Below are 19,475 nucleotides of genomic sequence, written 5' to 3'. Positions count from 1 at the left end.
CTGGAAGCAACCTCAGAAAGTAGAAGGAAGACAGAGTTTCTACTCCTGGGGAGATGATAGGCTAGGAAAGGAAGAAGATGACCTCAACACTGTCTCAGCTTCCTGGGCACCTTCCTTCAGAAACTATGAGTGAGCGAATAAACAAGCATTTATAGAGCTCTGACTATGTGCAAGGACTCTGTTGAGCAGTGGGAATACAAACAGAAACAATGTGGAGCCATTCTGGAGGGACGGTGAAATCATGGACCCACTCTACGCACCTCCACTCCCTATTCTACCAAACCCTGCCTAGCTGGGGAGTTCTGTGGGGTCCATGGGGGCAGGAACCAGGCCTTGCTAACGTTTAAAAATTTTTTTGAAAATATTTTATGTAAAGTTTTGAGTTCTAGATTCTATCCTTTTCTTCCTCCCTAAGATGGTAAGCAATCAGATACAGGTTATACATGTGCAATCATGTGAAACATTTCCATACTAGTCATTTTGTACAAGAAGACTTAAATAAAAGAAAAAAAAGAAATAAAGTGAAATATAGCATGTCTCAGTCTTTATTCAGTCAATATTAGTACTTTCTCTGGAGGCAGAAAACATGCTTCATCATGAGTCCTTTGGGATTGTCTCGGATCATTGCATTGCTGAGAATGAGCTAAGTCATTCACAATTCTTTGTTGAACAATATTGCTGTTACTGTATACATTGCTCTCGTGGCTCTGTTCGCTCTGCACCAGTTCATGTAAGTCTTTCCAGGTTTTTCTGAAATCTGCCTATTTATCATTTCTTATAACATAATAATATTCCGTTGCAATCATATACCATAGCTTGTTTAGCCATTCCCCAATTGATGGGCATTCCCTCAATTTCCAATTTTTTGCCACCACAATAAAAGCTGCTATAAATATTTTTATACAAATAGGTTTTTTTCTCTCTCTTCCTTTTTTTTATGTCTTTAGGATACAGAGGTAATTGTGGTATTGCTGGATCAAAGGGTATCCACAGTTTTATTGCCCTTTGGGTAAAATTGCATATTGCTCTCCAGAATGGTTGGATCAGTTCACAACTCTACCAACAGTGCATTAGTGTCCCAGTTTTCCCACATTCCCTCCAATATTCAACATTTTCCTTTTTTTTTGTCAAAATAGTCAATCTGATAGGTGTGAGGTGGTCCCTTAGAGTGATTTTAATTTGCATTTCTCTAATCAATAGTGATTTAGACCATTTTTTCATATGGCTATAGATAGTTTGAACTTCTTAGTCTGAAAACTGCCCATTCATATCTTTTGACCATTTATCAATTAGGGAATGACTTGTATTTTTATAAATTTGAGTAGGCCTTGCTAATCCTTACTTCCCTCAAGTCAGGCTTTCTATTTCCCTTAAGGCTGAGCTCTGGATTCTGAACACAACAGTTGATTTAAAAAAAAACTGGTTTCACAGTCAATATGAAGACACTCCCCCAACCTCTTGCCCCTGCCTTTGTATACTGCCCATTATGGTCACACAGAACCAAAGCTGTGGCCAGCTGCTTTGAGTAGCAGTAAAGTTTGTTAACCACTCTCCCTGTGTGAGCTGTTGCCTTTTATCTTAATGCCCTGTAAATATGCCAGCTCAAACAGATAATGGCCAGCTGTGTGATCATGAGCAAGCAACTGTCTGTAAAAGGAGGGTAAGAGACAGTGTGGCAGAGCAGATAGAAAGGTAGCCCCAGAGTCAGGAAAACTTGAGTTCAAATCTTGCCTCTGACAAATGCAATGTGACCCTGAGCAAGCCAACCTCTTAACACTGACATGACCTCTCAGGGCTCCTGGCAGCTCCCTAAAATTGTAAGTTGTAGAGAAGGTACTGACTGGCTTTGGGAGAGGGCATTTCCTCATCTGGGAGGTCCCTACACCAATGCAATCTCATGTCCAGCCCTTGTCCCTCTCCCTTCAGAGGGGGAAGATGATCTTCCTACCACAATGGATTGCTGAGAAAAGGGAGTTATTATTAATGGGTCAGTATCCCCTTGGAGGAAGGTCTCTAGTGGGATTCCTCAGTATGTTTTGGGCAATATTTTTATCAATGACCCAGCTAAAGAGACAGATGGCTTGCTTATTAAACCTGCAGGTTGTCATGTTGCACCTTGACATTGAGCCCAAAGAGGAAAGCTGAGGCTTCATGGAAGGACAATCTCCCTAAGAAGCTGAACTATACAAAAGGGGAAGGGGGCTGCCTGGGGAGATGGTGGAGTTCCCCTGGGAGGTCTGTAAGCAGAGAGCTCTGGTGACAACTTGTTGGAGATGAAGCAAATAAGCAGCGTCCTCAAGTTCTAACCGGACCAGGAGCCTCAGAGGTCCCGATCAGCTCTGAGATTCTGAACTGCCATCTGCTAAGCCTCAAGAGGCTCCTGAGACCACAGAATATGGAATGTCAGAGTTCAGAGGGTCCTTAGAAAAGAGAACAGAGAATGTCAGGGAAACTATGAATATAAGTCACTTGAATAACAAGAAACAAAAAAAACCCCGATATGATTATATGGAAAGAAGCTGAAAAGCTTCTGACAAAGTACAATATCTAGTTCTGTTTGGAAAAAAATCACTAAAAGACATAGGAAGATAAGGGTCTTTCCTTAAGCAATATCTACTGCAAACCAAGATCCAGGATGATAAGGCATTAAACAAGAAAGCCTTTCCAATGAGATCAGCCATAAAGAGGATGTCCATTATAAAAAACAAAAATAGTTACATTTATACAGCACCTTAAGGTTTGCAAAGCACTTTGGAAATACTATTTCATTTGTTCCATACAATAACCTTGTGATGTAGGTACTGTTATTATCCCCATTTTACAGATGAGGAAACGGAGGCTGAGAGAGGTTAAGTGACTTGTCTATGGTCACACGGGTAGTAAGCATTTGCGGCTGAATTTGAATTCAGGTCATCTTGACTCCAAGACCCGGGCTCTATCCACTCCACCTATAGAATGGCAAAGCTTGTAAACAACTGGAATATAGATCAAATGAACACATTTTCTGCTCAGAAGAAAACACATCTTTTCCCTCATTCCCCCAAACCCAAAGATTAAAGAAGACAGTAGGGGTAAGATGCTCCTTGGGCACCTTGGCAAAGGTCACTTACATGTTTCAATCACCAACTGCTGAGTCCATCAAATGATTTAAATAGTCATCCTACCGCCCCCTTGCTATCCCGCGTCAGCTGTCTCCAGCTCGGATGTGTGCACAAGGAGAATTTCTGTCTCCAACAAACCCTCTGAACTTTGGTTTAAAATTGATGGAAAATGGAGAGGCCGTAGCAGTGAATGTTAAAGCTTGCTAGTGTCTGGTGGGGCCACAGACCCGTAGAGCTGGAAAGCTGTCGGAGGCATCAGCCCTGCCTGCCTCTGAGGAAGTGTCCCCTTTGCACCCCCCCTGTCACGGGGCACCCTAACCTCTGCTGCAAGGTCTTTGGCAAGCTCCAGCTCACAAGGCAGCCCACTTCACTTGTGGGCAGCACTCTGAAGCACGTCTTTCTCCCAGTCAATGAGTCTTTCTGCAACTGCCATCCAATGATCACCACTTTGGGGCCAAACAGGAAAAAATACTGTCTAAGCCCTCTTCCTTATTACAGCCCTTCACGTTCTTTGGAAAGGCTAGCACATGACCCTGAGGGGCTGAACATACTTAGCTCCTCCAAATGAACCTCATGTGTCATGAATGCAGCCTCTTCCCATCCTGGCTGCCCTCCCTGGCTGCTCTCCTGTGGCATTCAGATCTGGAAATGGCCAAACCAGGCCACAAGACAGCAGGCCCTCTTACCTCCGCATTTCTGGATGCAAAGTCTCTCTTCATGAAGCCCAAGTCCTCATTAGTCTTCTTGGCTGCCCCATCACACTGCTGACTCATACTGAGCTGCAATCTACCCAAACCCCCAGAATTTTTTCAGGCAAACTACTGCCTAACCGTGCCTCCCCCAGCTTGTACTTGTGAAGCTGATACTTGAAAGTCAAATGGAAGAGTTTACATTTGTCGCCACTGAATTTCACCAGCTCAGATTCAGGCCAAGGCTCTAGTCTACCAAGCCCCCTTGGGATCCTGACTCTGTCCTCCACTGAGTTAGCTCTCCCTCCTAGCCTGCTGCCATCTGTAGATCCTGTGAGCCTGCCACTTATTTCTTTACCCAGATCACTGATAAAAAGGCTAAAGAGCATGCTGCCAAACACAGATCCCCAAGGCAGAAGGGAGCCCCTGGAGTTTACTGAGTAGGGGGCCACTGTAATATGACATTACAAGAAATGAGGCAACTTGGACAAGGTTGCCTGGCAAGTTGGCATCAGAGTCAGTAGGGGTACAATCCCAGGCAAAGCCTAAGTGTTTTACAACAACACAGCTAGAATTCCAAGGTCAGCCTCGAGTATAACATTGAATAGCCTCTTCACAACGTGGCCCCTGATGGTCTTTGTGGTCTTGGTGGACATCATGCTCTAGACCCTAGCCAAAGGGGCCTTCTCTTTGCTCCATACCCACAGTGCTCCATCTCTGGTCCTCCTTTCTTTGTAGTGGTTGTCTCCCATGCCTGGAATGCCCCACCCCTTCCCCTCTACTCCACAGAATCCCATCTTCCATCTAGACTCATGAGTCTCATGTCCTGTCTTCTATGTGAAGCCTTTTCTAAACTTTCCAGGGCTAAGTCTTCCCTCTTGAGCTGTTGTATATTTATCTAAAAGCTGGAATCTAACTATAGAAATCTGTCTCGTTTCCTTTTAGAAATGACAATGGCACTTTGAACAAGATGGTGACACAAACTTCATTTTTCAAAAAGTCAAAACAATCAGGGTGGCCAGGTGGCGCAGTGAGTAAAGAGCTGGCCCCAGAGTCAGGCGGTCCTGAGTTCGGATCTAGCCTTAGACATTTAACACACACACAAAAACTAGCCTTGTAACCTTGGGCAAGTTACTTAACCCCAACTACCCTCCAAAAGGCAAAAAAAAAGTCAAAATAATCATAAGTACTCAAAAGATCTATTTGTATTTATTCTGATATATTTATCATGTATATGCTTACATGTTGTCTCCTCTGATAGAGGACGGGAATTGTTTCATTTTTCACCTTTGTATTTCCAGCTTCTGTCTTCAACGTCTCATTGTGGATGCTAACTCTGTCCTCTGCATCCTGGAGGTGACGGAAGTCATGCCATGGGAACACAGGCTCTGTACTGTTGTCTCAGGTTGGAAAGGCTTGGCATATGGTTCTGGCAACAGAATGATTTTGTCTTCCAAGGACTGGCCTAGCTAACCATCAAGAAACTCATCACCACTGGATTGGAAACTTGATAATGAAACTTCTTTAGAATGTATGATGAACAAAAAGTAAATAGTAATGAGAAAAAAAGACCCAGTAATAATACAACATACTATAATGGTAGTAATAAGAAAAAAGACATGATTAATCCTGAATTATTTCAACAAGTCATTGAAACTAGGAAAGGGAAAACAGAAATGACATTGTCGTGGACTCTAATAATTTCATCCAGAAGTCAAATGAATGTAAATGAATTACAACAAGGAGACAAAGATGGCCCAGAGAGCACCTTAGTCAGCAGACAGAGATGGCTTCCAAGAGGACCATGGGTCAGAATGGAAATTTGTCTTTAAAGGGTTATGAGGACAGATGCTGAATGGTTATGAGCAGGAGCATCTCATAAAGCAGAGAGAAGCAGTGGAGGGTAAAGACATTCTAAATAAAGGCCGGCAAAAAGAGCCACCTGGGCAGTCATCCCAAAGGCAATCAAGGACGAAAATAGACAGAGAAATCCAAAAAGGAGAAAAGTGGCATGGATTTTCCTTCTTTGCTAAGGACAGTGGAACCACCACACTTGGATAGAAGAACAAAGGTGGGAAAGCAGCCACATGGGACGAGATGTTTCTCGTCTATGCCTGGCAGTTGCCCTCCCAACTTGCCCCGCTCTGACCCAGCAGGTCCACAGAGCCCTATGAGAAGAGTAACAACTAGCGACCTGTCTACCTCCTTTCCCATCTCCACACAATCTCTGTGGGTCATCTCTATGGGAAGTGCAGGGACCCTGGATGAGGGCATTAGTGGGGAGCAGGCTGGCTTTCTCAATAATATCTGACAATGGGTTTATCTTTATCAATTCACAATTGATTGAGAGTTGTGGAGAAAATAAGATGCAATCATGCTTACTGTTGATTAAATACAAAAAAAAAAAAGTATTTGACTTGACAGAACAGAACATGTCCAAAAGGCAAGCATCTTTTATCTGCACTATGGAGCTTGTCCACAGGGTCTTCCCATAGGAATGGAGTAGTGCAGAGATGGGCAAATGTGTGCCCAAAGCCGCAGAGGAGGAGGGGAGTGGGCTGGGCGGCTTTCGGTACGCTGTAGAGGACCCCTGCTTCCATGAAGGCCAGGGCCAATCTTTCTGATGCAGATACTCTAGTGGTGTCTCTGCATGACAGTGAGACCTGGAACCACCGATGACTCTGAAGAATTAAAGACGAACATAACAGTGAAGGCACTGGAAAGACACATGGTGGGTGGGAAACCAAGGAGTCTAGGGTATCATCAAGGAATGGTATGACAGGGAGAAAAGATGGGCTGGTCATGTGGGGATGGCATGAGCTGGCAGGCAGAGAGCCAAAGAGCTCCCCTTGTGCCCACAGGACAGGAATAGAAAGCAGGGGAAAGGTCTGCACCATGCTGGGGGGACTCCCTCAACAGGGATCAGTCATAGGGGATGGACAGGCTTCACACTGCGCCATTGGTGGGAACTCCTAAAGAAATAAGAAGCCAGTGCATTTGAGAGACACCCCCAGAGCCAGCACGGAGCCTGGCTCACAGCAGACACCTGGTATTCTTTGGTTGTCAGGAAGAAGCTTGGAATAGCAGGAAAGGTGCCTAGCTCAGAGCCCAATCCTCAGTGCTGCTGTTTGCTCCCTGGGTGATTTTGGACAATTCCTCTAACTAGTTGGACTTCAGTGATCTGTAATAATGAGGAAATTGGACCAGATGACCTCTAAGATGCTTCCAGTTCCAATCCTATGATCCTATAATTGATTGATTGAGTAGGGAAAATAACATCTATAGGATCTCCCTTGAAGACTGTACTACAACATTTTCTCCTAGAAAAAACCCCAAAACTATTTCCTTATTGCCTTAATTTCTTTACTCACTACTCCTCAGTTACTCATAACCTGCCTTCTGACCCCATCGCTCAAGTGATGACACCCTTTCCAATGTTATCCATGATTTTGTAACTGTCACATCTGATGATGTCCTCTCAGACCCTATTATCTATGACCTCTCTATAGCTTGTGACATTGTTGGCCAACTTTTCCTCCTGGATCTGTCTCTTTCCTCATCTTTTGTGACAATGTTCTCTCCTGGCTTTCCTCTCTGACTCACTGTTCCTTCTAAGTCAACTTTGCTGAATCATCCTCTATCTCCTACCTCCAAAGTGTGGGTGCCCCCTAAGGCTCTATCATCTCTTTTCTTTTTATATTTATTCTCTCTCTCTGTCTCTGTATCTCCCCCTGCCCCCCATGGGTTCACTCATCTCTAAGCAAATGATTCCCAGATCTAGAAATCCAGCCCAACCTCTCAAACTCTGGTCCCATATCTCCAACTGTCTAATGGACATCTACACCTAAATCACCCACAGTCATCCAACCATACCCAAAACAAAACAGATGTTTTTGCACCCCTTTCTCAATTGTTCTGTTTCTGCCCAGATCACCACCATCCTTCTTATTGGCCAGATTCATAACCTCCGAATTCTTCTCGACTTCTCCCTAACCCATCATCACCACACACTGTCAGGTATCAAGTCTTGTTGACTCTTCCTCCTCATGTCAGTTCTCTCCTCCCCAACACCATTCAGGCCCTGACAAGCTTACCTGGATCCTCATCCTCAATGGTCTGACTTCTTATCCCTCCTAAAGCACAAGTCTGATCGGGTCACCTCATTGAGCAAGGACCTTCCACTGCTCCCCTCAGCCTGACCTTCCTGCCTCCTCTCCCACTCTGTGCTCCAGATAAACTGGCTTCTTCAATATCCCCTAGAGACCACTAGATCTCTCCATCTGATGCAGCTGAAACCGCCTACATGTGTTGTCTCCTACTGAAATGTGAGCTCAGTACTCAGCGTAGGGCTCTGCACATAGTGAGGGTTTAATAATTGCTCCCTTCTTTCCTTCCTCCCTTCTTTCTGTCCTTTCTCCCTCTTTTCCTTCCCTCCTTCCCTTCACTTTCCTTCCCTTCCTCCTTCCTTACTTCCTCCCTTCTTCCTTTCCTCCTTTCCCTTATCCTTCTCTCCCTTCCTTTCTTCCTTCCTTCTTTCCTTCCTTTCCTTCCTTCCCTCTCTCCCTCCTTTCCTTTCTTCCCTGCCTCTTTCCTTTCTTTCCTTCCTTCCCTCCCTCCCTCTCTTCCTCCTTTCATTTCTTCCCTCTTTCCCTCCTTTCCTTCCTTCCCTCCCTCCCTCTTTCCCTCCTTTCCTCCCCCCTCCCTTCTTCCCTTGATTCCTAACTTCCATCAAGGTTCAGCTCAAGGGCTCATTTTCCCTGAGGCTTCTCCCCAGACATTGTTAGTGGTCTTTCTGACCCCACTTACCTGGTATTTACTTCATGTCTATACTTTGGGGTCACAAACTCTATGCTTTGGGCTAACTCTGGCTACTTGATGTGCTCACCCCACTTATCTATAAGTTGTATCACCTTAGAAGAATGTTAACTCTCACGGACAAGAATGGGTGTCCTTTTTGTTTCTGTGCCCTCAGCACCCAGCACAGAGCCTGCCTAATACAGAGTAGGTGCCTAGTAAAAGCTCAAACTGAATTATTAAAATTCAGTTCTATAATAATGTGGATGATTATAATCGCATCATAATCATCATAATCACACAAAACAGGGCTGACCGACCAAGGCAATATACAAAAAAGATTCCAACAGGCTAAAATATTGCCCTGGACCAAAGAAGGTCACCATTAATAGAAGTAAATTGAAAGGTTTTTTTTCCCTCCAGCTAAAAGCATCAACCTCACAAGCATGATGTGGGGAAAGCACAGCCAGGCAGCAATCCCTATGAAAAAGAGGTTTTAGTGGACCACTCTTAAAAGGGAGCAGACTTGTGGGTTGGGTTTTTCCCCTCAATTTCATTTTCCCTCTTCCAGGAGATCAGTGTTGACAAGCAGAGATATCAATTGCGCACAGATCCAGAGTCTTGGAGCTGGGCTGGTCCCACTTCCCACTGCCCTCCAGGACCAGGGCTCAACATACAACATTGTGGTGGGCTGGCCCCAGGAGGGCTACTTCAGTCTTGGGCTGAACTGAGAGTGGCCAAGAGTATGCAGGGCTAGTGGGTCATTTTGCCATCTGCCCTGGTCAGATTCCCTGTAGAGAATTGTGTTCAGCTCTGTGCACCACAGTGTGAGGACGGTGGTAAGCTGGACAGCACTCTGAGAAAAGGTAAGGGGGAAAGGGAGAGAATTAAAGGGAGGGAGAGTATGAGCAATGGAGAGGAGGAGGAAGGGAGGGCAAGAGAGGTAGATAAGTAATCAGGTAGATGGATAAGTAGATAGGTGGGCAGGGTGACTGAATATTTATTAACTGCCTACTATGTGGCAGGCATTGAGCTAAATTCTTGGGATACAAACACAAGCACGTAGCTCTTAAGGAGTTTACAATCAAACGAGGGGAGCTGGGAGGGGAGTGGGGAGGCTTCACAGAGGTGGCCCAGAGGCCAGAGCTTGTCTGTCACAGCTGTTGAACAAACTAGGGATAGGTGATCAGGCTGAAGGAGAGGAGATGCCAGGAGGCCATGCTGTCTGAGCCCATGTATCTGAGGGCTGGTGGTCCTGGGGATGATGGCCTACACTTGTTCTGCTCGGTCCCAGAGGGCAGTGGGAAGGAGGGCCAGCCCAGCTCCAAGACTCTGGATCTGTGCGCAATTGATATCTCTGCTTGTCAACACTGATCTCCTGGGGGAGGGAAAATGAAATTGAGGGGAAAAACCCAACCCACAAGGCTGCTCCATTTTAAGAGTCTGTGTCATCAGAGGAAGGGAAAGCATTCGATCGGGTGACTAATGCTGTGCTCTCTTCGACAAAGCTGCCATCACCTGAGAAAAGTCATGGAGCTTTGAAAGCCCTGCCAAGTCCTGCTGTGGGGGAGGATCCTTGCCTTCCTGACACCACTACACCAACATCCCGTCAGTCACCTCCCACAGGGGTACTTCACCCCAAATGGTCTCCTTTACCTGCCTTCTTAGGTCCTCCTGGGGAAGATGGGTGATCTCCAGCAATGGGGATTTGGCCTCATGGGAGACAGGGTTCTGCTCTACTTCTGTCAGAATAACTTGACTGGGAAAAGGAGGGGGTGAATCTGCCAATCACCAGGTATGTTGTATAGGCAGCCAAAGATAAGAGGTAGGAACCCTAGACTGGAAACAGAAGACCTGAGTTTGGATCTTGGCTCAACCTGGAATTGTGGCCCCAGGAAGGTTTCTTGCCCTCTCTGGGTAATAGCATCTTCAGAGACCTTAGCCTGCAATGATGCTCTATGTTCTCTGTCCCAAAGTTGGGCTCAGCCCTGACATCTGATGCTCATGTCAGGTCAATAAGCATTCACTAACTGCCTCTGATAGTGAATACACTATTTCCTAAACCATGGAACTCTGCACAGTGCTCAAACCACCTAAGGAAACTCAAAATCCCATTAGCTTTCTTGGCAGTCACATAGGGCCTGTGACTCATATGGAGCTTGTGGTCCACTATAACCCCCAGATCTTTTTCATATTAATGGCTGTCTAGCCAAGGTTCCCACACATTTACTCATTAAGGTTTTTTTGAACCCAAGTATAAGATGTTAAATTTCACTCTTATTAGATTCAGTACAATGTTCTAAGCCAATACAATAGGAACACATCTTTTGGGATCCTGACTCTGTCATCCAGTAGTACAGTCATCCTTCTCAGCACTGGGTCACCTGCTAAACATGATGGGGTACCTGGGGTCTAGATCAATTTGTAAAACCAATTTGTAAAACCAGTTTGTACAATTGTAACTGCAATTTGTATTGTAAAATTGTAATCTGTAAAATCCCTTTCCCAGCCTCAAACTCTGCCCCTTCCCCCTATTTGCACTTGGCGTGGGCAACAACTGGTGACTCCTTTGTTCTTACTTAATCTCTTCATGTCTCCCATGTCCTGGCCCAAATACTCCTTTGTCCTTGCCTCATGTCTCCTCAGGTCTGACCCAAATCTCATCTAAACTATCTATGCACTTAAGTCACAAGTTCCTCTCGGTCAGCTCTAACCTTTATCTATGCACTGAGGTCCCTTCCCTCCATCAGGTCAGCCCTGACAATGGCAGCCCTACCCTTTAAAAGTATAAGCCTGTACCCCTCTCACTTGCAGGTCCCCTAAAGGACTCTTGCCCGCTTCTCATAGAAGCATAACAATAAACTTCTACAACTCTCACTCCAATTAAGCCTGAGATCTTGAATTCTTTCCAGATGCTATTGCAGGTTTTCTGGTCTTAGGTAAGATCAGAGTTCCTGCTGAACCTAGAGGGAGCTATCCCTCATCAAACAGGCCACCTAAGTCCTTAATGAAGCCATTTATTCATTAAAAAAAATTAATGTCGAGTTGCCCGGGCCCTCCTCAGCTAATCACATCCATCCCCTAGAATGACACCATTCCAGCTGTGTTATCACCTGCAGCCTCTAGGTTTGTTGCCTCTACAAGAGAGTCCTTTGACCTAATGATTTGTGTGTAATCATGGGCCAGTTTTCCCAGCATTATGGGCTCTCCCTCCCCTGAGGAATGCTTTTCCAACTTCTTGTCTGGGTTGCTCCAGCAGCCTTCTCTGGCCCTTTCCAAGGATTTATTCATCATCTTTTGTTTTAATTGTGTCTCTAAAACAATTAGAATTTCATTACTATATCTGAAAGTTTAATATAGTCATTAGAATGGCAAAGGAATCCTCTCGGAGATGTATTCATATTTTCATCCTTATGCAAGTGCTGGGAGAATGTTAATAGCAGAAGAGTTTAAATCAATGATTTCATTCATTCATTAACTCCACTCTGTCCCAAAGTCTGGAAGAAATAACAAGCAAACAGTCCATTCACCAGCACACAGAGCACCTCACCTGGGGCTCTGGAAGAGGGGTTGGTGCTTCAGCCCTGTCATTCCCAGGGCATCAGGAGCTGGAGGGGGAGAAGCCAGAGACCAGGCTTCCAAGCCTACCATGCTGGGGTTAACAGAGAAAGTGAACTCCTTCCCAATCCTCAAAGCTGCTTCTCTACTCACCCCCAAGAGAATCATCTCTGGCACTGACACAATCTTCCCTACACAAAGACATGCTCGCCTCTTCTCTCCACTGTTTGGAACCTCTCGTGTGTCCAATGGTATGTTGGCACAAGGCCCTCCTCTGTGGGCCTCTGCTTCCAGGTGCCCCAGGGTACAGTCACCACTGAGAGCACTGACTCTGGAGTCCTGGCACCTGGTGCTGCCTCCCTCCCGCACACATGCCCTCCTCACTGCCACTGCCTGGCACCCATGGTGGCCTTCAAGAGGCGATTCCTGGCATCCCCTTCTGTAACCAACAGGTATTCATTCTGTATATCCTTATACTATGTGGGTTGGAGTACTGATGAGCATTTTGGAGTTTCCAGTTCAGAGGTCCAAGCATTTCTATCTCAACCCTAAGAATCATCTGAAGCTACTGTTGTCTTTGAGTCCAGAGTTGGGCTTGTGTCATGCCCAGGAATTTTGTAAGCGGTACACGATCTGTGACAGACAGACTGAGAAACAGGAACAGGGACCTCAAGAGCTGAACAGCAGCAGTAGCAGTGACTGGACCCACATAAGCTGATTGTCAACAGAGGAGAAAAGAAGAAAGGACAAAATGAAAGGAAGGATGGAAGGAGAGACTGAAGAGAGATGGAAGGAGAGAGTGAGGAAGAATGGAAAGACTGTGGAAGAACTGGAAGGAGAGAGAGAAGGAAGAGCAGGAAGGAGAGAGGGAAGAGGAATGGAAAGATTGTGAAATAACTAGGAGGAGAATGAAGGAGGGATGGAAGGAGAGAGAGGGAAAGAGGGAGGGGGAGAGGGAGAAGAAGAGGAAGAAAAAGAGGGAGAGGAAGAGGGAGACGGAGAGGGAGAGGAAGAGGGAGCAGGAGAGGGAGAGGGAGAGAGGGAGGGGGGAGAGAGAGAAAAGGGGATTGGACCTACTTCTTATTCTACTTCTTCAAGGAATGAGGAATTTTGTACAAAAAGAAAGGGGGGAAGCAAGCTCTGCTCTTTCCCCCACTTCCATGCTGCTTGTCTGTTCTGTAAGAGACACTATAATGTGCTCTCCCCTAAACTTTTCCTGTCTCCTGAATTTTGTCTCAAACATCAAGAAGTCCGGGATTCAGTACAGATAAAAATAGATTAAATCATGGCAGCTCCCTAGTGTTAGGAGTTTTTCTGATGTGGGAGCTCGGTGGTATTGTGGTCCTATTCACATTGCTTATGTACTGAAAATTCCATAGAACAGCAGAGGAGGGGCCAGTGAACCCCAGCCCCATAGCATATTTTCCCTGGGATAGCAACAACAAACTAAGCCCAGAGCTGGCTTGGGTGATTAAATTGGATGATTAAAGCTTCAGAATACAAGGGCTTAGGGTGGGAAGGGCAATGACAATGAAGGCAGCACAGAGATACCCTTCCCAACGGCCTCCACATCTCCTGGCTTTACATTTCTAAGTGAAGAGTGTCTCTCAAGAAAACACAAGCAGCCTGAGAGCAAGGACTGTTTCATTCCTGTCTTGGTTAAAACAGAACTGCCATCTTCCTGCTCCTCACCCAACAGGATCTCCCACCTCTGCCTTCACCTTGCTGCTTGTCCACTAGATCTCTCTCCCTCCTCTTAGAAGTCCTGGCATCCCCAGCACAATTATCTATGTGAAACCTTTTATCCAGCTGCTGAGAGCGCCCACACTCCTCCAGATCACCTTGGGTCTTCTCCATATGTAGTATGCCTATGTGTACAGGGGGCCTCCAACAGACTGTAAGCTCCCTGAGGGCAGTGACTGCTTCCGTTTGGTCTTTATTTCCCCAGACCTGGCACAGTGCTGGGTGCACAATGGGTGCTTAATAGATGTGTACTGATGGACAGATTGATCACTAACCCTGAGGCCTAGGCTAGCTACACTGTCTGTGGGTGGTCTCTCCACCCCTTATACCTGTTTATTCTGGGTTTCCCCAAAGACCTTATCGGCTGGTGGCCCAACTCTGGAGGTGGGTCTCCACAAGCTTACCTGCTCTGGTCCATAGATGCTAAATAGAGTCTACCACTTTCCTTTTTGTTTGTGTGTTCCCAAGGCCCGGCACATAGGATACCCTTAAAAGAGCCTGCTGAGTTACCAGGTGATCAATTAATTGATCACTGGGTGCATACAAAAAAGTCTTTCCAACTTGGATGGCCCTCCCAGAGCTTATGCTCAAGTGGGCCAGATGCTGAGGACCCAGGGTCATCATGGCCCAAAATCTTGCTGGAGGAGATGTCTACAGGGGGAACAGATACAAAGCTTTGCTGCATTTGTTCTTGGGGAGGGCCTGAGGACACCTAAGGCTCCTGAGGAACTGAACTGAGGTTGTCTTTCTGCTCCTTATCACAGAATTCCACTTCAATTAACAATTATTCAGGCTTTGCTGGGCAGAGATCCCAGACACTGGGAAGAAACAAGGTTTAGATCATGACCACAAAAATTTGCCTTCATCAGCTCACAACCTGGATAGGGGCAGACAAGACACGGGCAGGTGATTGCAAGTGCATACAAGGGGGAGCAAAGCATTCTCTGAGGCCTTGGGTTAATACTTAACAAGGGAGTCAAGGAGGACTTCCCAGAGGGGTGGCTTTAAAGGATGAGTAAAGGAACTTGTGCAGCAGAGATGTGGCTGAGATGGCAGAAGGCATGGCAGGCTGAGGGAATGAGCAGAGGCAAGGATGACAGAATCCTGAGGACTGAAGGGGCTCAGAGGGCTCCCTCCCTCAAAGAAGCTGTCCAGTCCCTGCTTAGAGAACCCCAGTGATGGGAAGTGCCCTACTTCCTCTGAGACTATTCTACCTTGGAACAGGTCTGAGACCATCACATCTAACAGGAAAATGGGGACATAGAGGAAGCTGGTCATCACTATCTCTACCTGCAAGTAATGCCTCCTCCACCCCTCCATCCCTCACCATAAAGGGTAGGGGGAAAAGGAGGAGGAGGATAAATTAAATTAAATGAAAGTGATGCAAGAAAATTATGACAAGAGAATTAACAGAGCATGGGAAATGAGACATAAAAATATTGAAGAAAATAACAACTTAAAAAAAGAATTGGCCAAACAGTAAAAGAGGAGCCAAAAATTCAATGAAGGAAAGAACTTTTCAAAAAGCAGAATTGGTCAAACAGAAAAAGTAGTGCATAAGTTCACTGAAGAAAATAAATTTTCTAAAAATTAAAACTGGACAAGTGGAAGTTAACAACTCCATGAGACATCTAGAAACAATAAAACAAATTCAAAAGAATAAAAAAATTATCTAATTGGAAAAATGGCTGACCTGGAAAATAGATAGAAGAGAGATAATTTAAGAATTATTGGACTACCCAAAAGCTATGATGAAAAGAGGAGTCTAGATATCACATTTCATGAAATTATAAAGAAAAACTGTCCCACTATTTTAGAACCAGAGGGTAAAATAGAAATTGAAAGAATCTATTAATCACCCCCTGAAAGAGGGCCACAAATGAAAAGCCCCAGGAATACTATAGCCAAATTCCATAGCTCTAAGGTTAAGGGGAAAATATTGCAAGGAGTCAGAAAGAAAACATTCAAATATTGTAAAGCCACAGGATCACACAAGATTTGGCAGCTTCCATGTTAAAAAAAAAAGTGGAAGGCTTGGGATATGATATTCTGGAAGAAAAAATGAGCAAGGATTACAATAAAGAATAGCCTACCCAAAAAACTGAATACACTCCTTTGAGGGGGAAATGGAGATTTAATGAAATAGAGGACTTTAAAGTATTCCTGATGAAAAGATCAAAGCTGAATTAGAAAATGTGACAAATACAAGAGAAGTATAAAAAGTAAACATAAAGAGAAATCATTAGGGACTTAGTAAGGTTAATTTGTTTATATTCCTATATAGGAAGATGACAGATGTAACTCCCAAGAACTTCATCATTATTGGGGCAGTTAGAAAGAGTCTACATAAACAGAGGGTGTGAGGATGAATTGATTATGTTGGGGTAATCTAAAAAAAATGATGGAGAAAGAGGAATGTACTCGGAGAAGGGAGAAGGCAGAAGGAGAATGGGTAAAATTATTTCACAAAAAGAAGCACACAAGGAAGAGCTTTTAGAGTGGAAGGGAAAATGGTAGAGGGAGGAGTGGTGGGCAATGCTTGAGGCTCACTCTCATCAGACCTGGTTCAAACAGAGAAGACTATATATACAAACTCAGTGTGGTATAGAAGTCTATCTTACCCAACAGAGAAGTAGGAAGTTGGGGAGAAGGGTGTAAGAGAAAAGCAGGAAGGGTAATAAAAGGGAGGAGAGAATAAGGAAGACAGTGGCCAGAAGCAAAACAAACTTTTTAGGAGAGACGGGGTAAAAGTAGAGAGAAAATAACAAACCAAAGAAAATAGGATAGAGGGAAATACAGAGTTAGAAATCATAACTATTAATGTGAATGAGATGAACTCACCTATAAAATGGAATCAGATATCAGAATGGATTAGAAAATAGAATCCAGAGACGCCAGCCAGGGGGACCCCAGATCAGCAGCAGCTGTAGCCGTTTCCAGATTCATCAACACACAGATGTGAAGGACAAAGTGAGAGGTCAGTGCAGTCTGGACTTTGGGACCCAGTAAGTGGGAGTGTGTGGCTTTTGCCCCCGGAGCGAGAAGCCGCTGAGCCGCTGGCACAGCCAGCACTCTTGCTTTAACCTGCTTGGATCTGGATTGCAGTCTAGGGTGGAGGTCCTGGGGTGTGTATCCAGCTTGCCAGAGCGTGTGAGACCTCAGAGAGGGCACCCATCTAATACCTCCGGCAGCTGAGAAAACCCCAGCGTTTGGGACGAAAGCTTCCCTGTCTGGTGGCAGAGTCCGACTGTGGCAAAATGCCCAGGGATCAAGTGACTGAGGGGCAACATGACCAGGCAAAGGAAACAAAGAAGACAGAAGATTCCAACATTAGATTCCTATTTTGGGGACAAAAAGGAGCAAATCATGGAACAGGAGGAAGACAGTGAAGTCAGAACTCCTGCACCAAAAGCTTCTAAGGAAAATACAAGCTGGTTACAGGCCATAGAGGACCTTAAGAAGCAGATAAGAGAAGTGGAGGAAAAATTGGGAAGAGAAATGAGAACAATGCAAGAAAATTATAAAATGAGAGTCAACAGCCTGACTGAGGAAAATACCACCTTAAAAAACAGAATAACTCAAATGGCAAAAGAGGCTCAAAAAGGCAATGAGGAGAAGAATGCCTTAAAAAGTCGAATTTGCCAGATGGAAAAAGAATCTCAAAAGCTCAATGAGGAGAATCATTGCTTCAGAATTAGATTGGAGCAAATGGAAGCTAATGACTTTATGAGAAATGAAGATGCTATTAAACAGATCCAAACAAATGAAAGAATAGAAGGCAATGTGAAATACCTCATGGGAAAAACCACTGACCTGGAAAATAGATCCAGGAGAGATAATTTAAAAATTATTGGACTGCCTGAGAGCCATGACCAAAGTAAGAGCCTGGAAAGCATCCTCCAGGAAGTTCTCAAAGAAAACTGCCCTGATGTTTTAGAACCAGAGGGCAAAATAGAGGTTGAAAGAATCCACCGATCACCTCCTGAAAAAGATCCTAAAAAGAAAACTCCTAGGAATATTATAGCCAGGTTCCAGAATTCCCAGATTAAGGAGAGAATATTACAAGCAGCCAGGAAGAAACAATTTGAATATTGTGGAAATACAATCAGGATAACCCAGGATCTGGCAGCTTCTACACTGAGGAATCGAAGGGCTTGGAATATGATATTCCAGAGGTCAAAGGATCTGGGATTAAAACAAAGAGTCACCTACCCAGCAAAACTGAGTATCATGTTTCAGGGGAAAATATGGTCATTCAGTGGAATACAGGACTTTCAAGCATTCTTTTTTTTTTTCTAAAAGCAATTAGGGTTAAGTAACTTGCTCAAGGTTACACAGCCAGTTATTTCTGGGTGTGGTGCTGAGTATCTGAGCCCGGATTTGATACAGGTCATCCCAACACTGGAGCTGGTGCTCTTCCTTGCTGAGCCACCTGGCCACCCCTAAGCAATTGGGTTTAAGTAACTTGCTCAAGGTTACACGGCCAGGTGTTTCTGGGTGGGTGCTAAGTGTCTGAGCCCGGGATTCGATCTCCAGGTCATCCCAACACTGGAGCTGGTGCTCTTACTCGCTGTGCTACCTGCCCGCCCCTCTTTCAAGCATTCTTGCTGAAAAAAACAGAGTTGAATAGAAAATTTCACATTCATATACAAGAAGCAAGAGAAGCATGAGAAGGTAAACAGGGAAAAGAAATCATAAGAAACTTATCAAAGTTGAACTATTAACATTCCTACATGAAAAAACAATAATTGTAACTGATGAAACTTTTCTCAGTAGTTGAAGGGAATATATATATGAGGATATATGGGCATATGAATACATATGTGAATGTGTGCATATATGCCTACGGTTATACATAGATAGAGGGCACAGGACCAATTTAACAGAAAGGGATGATACTTAAAAGGTGAAATTAAGAGGTGAGAGAGGAATATAATGAGAGGAGATGGGGAGAGAGAGAATGGGGTAAACTATCTCATACAGAAGAGGCAAGGGAAAATGGTTACAATGGAGGGGAAGAATAGGAAGGCAAAAGGGAATGGGTCAACCTTATTCCCATTGAATTTGGCTTGAGGAGGGAATGAAATAGACACTAAATAGGGTATCTCCCCCTCCAGGAGAGTGGGGGGGGAAAGGGGATGAGAAGGGGGATGATGGAAGGGAGGGCAGGCTGGGGAGGAGGGAAGTTGGGAGCACCCACTTTTGAAAAGGGATGGGATCAAAGTATAGAATAGAACAAGTGGGAGGTGGGATAGGAGGGAGGGAAATATAGTCAGTCTTTTACAATATAGCTGCTATGTTATTGTTTTGCATTAGCCACACATGTACAACCTATACTAAACTGCTTATCTTCCCAGTAAGGGTAGGAGACAAGGGAGGAAGGGAATGAATCTGGAATTCAAAGTTTTAAAATCAAATACTCAAATATACATATATATATATATATATATACTATTATTAATACTATTTTACATGTAATTGGGCAATAAGATATACAGGCACTGGGGCATAAAGATCCACTGGAAAAGTCAAAAGGGGTATGGGAGAAAATATGGGAGAGAACAGATTGGAGGAGGGGATATCCTGTGGG

The 19,475-nt window shown here is 44.7% G+C and overlaps 1 protein-coding gene across 1 annotated transcript in view; it reads right to left on the bottom strand.

Annotated features, from left to right (window-relative positions):
* Positions 1 to 19,475, bottom strand: part of LOC138165203 (cytosolic carboxypeptidase 6-like) — an 826,089-nt gene that overhangs the window by 325,046 nt on the left and 481,568 nt on the right. The window lies entirely within an intron of this gene.

This window comes from Petaurus breviceps, unplaced genomic scaffold (genome assembly GCF_028583685.1).
Source record: "Petaurus breviceps papuanus isolate PSGF00001 unplaced genomic scaffold, PetGlider_PUasm1.0 208, whole genome shotgun sequence".
NCBI classification, from domain to species: domain Eukaryota; kingdom Metazoa; phylum Chordata; class Mammalia; order Diprotodontia; family Petauridae; genus Petaurus; species Petaurus breviceps.
The sequence above is the reverse complement of the archived record's forward strand: the minus strand, read 5'-3'. Positions and strand labels throughout refer to the sequence as shown.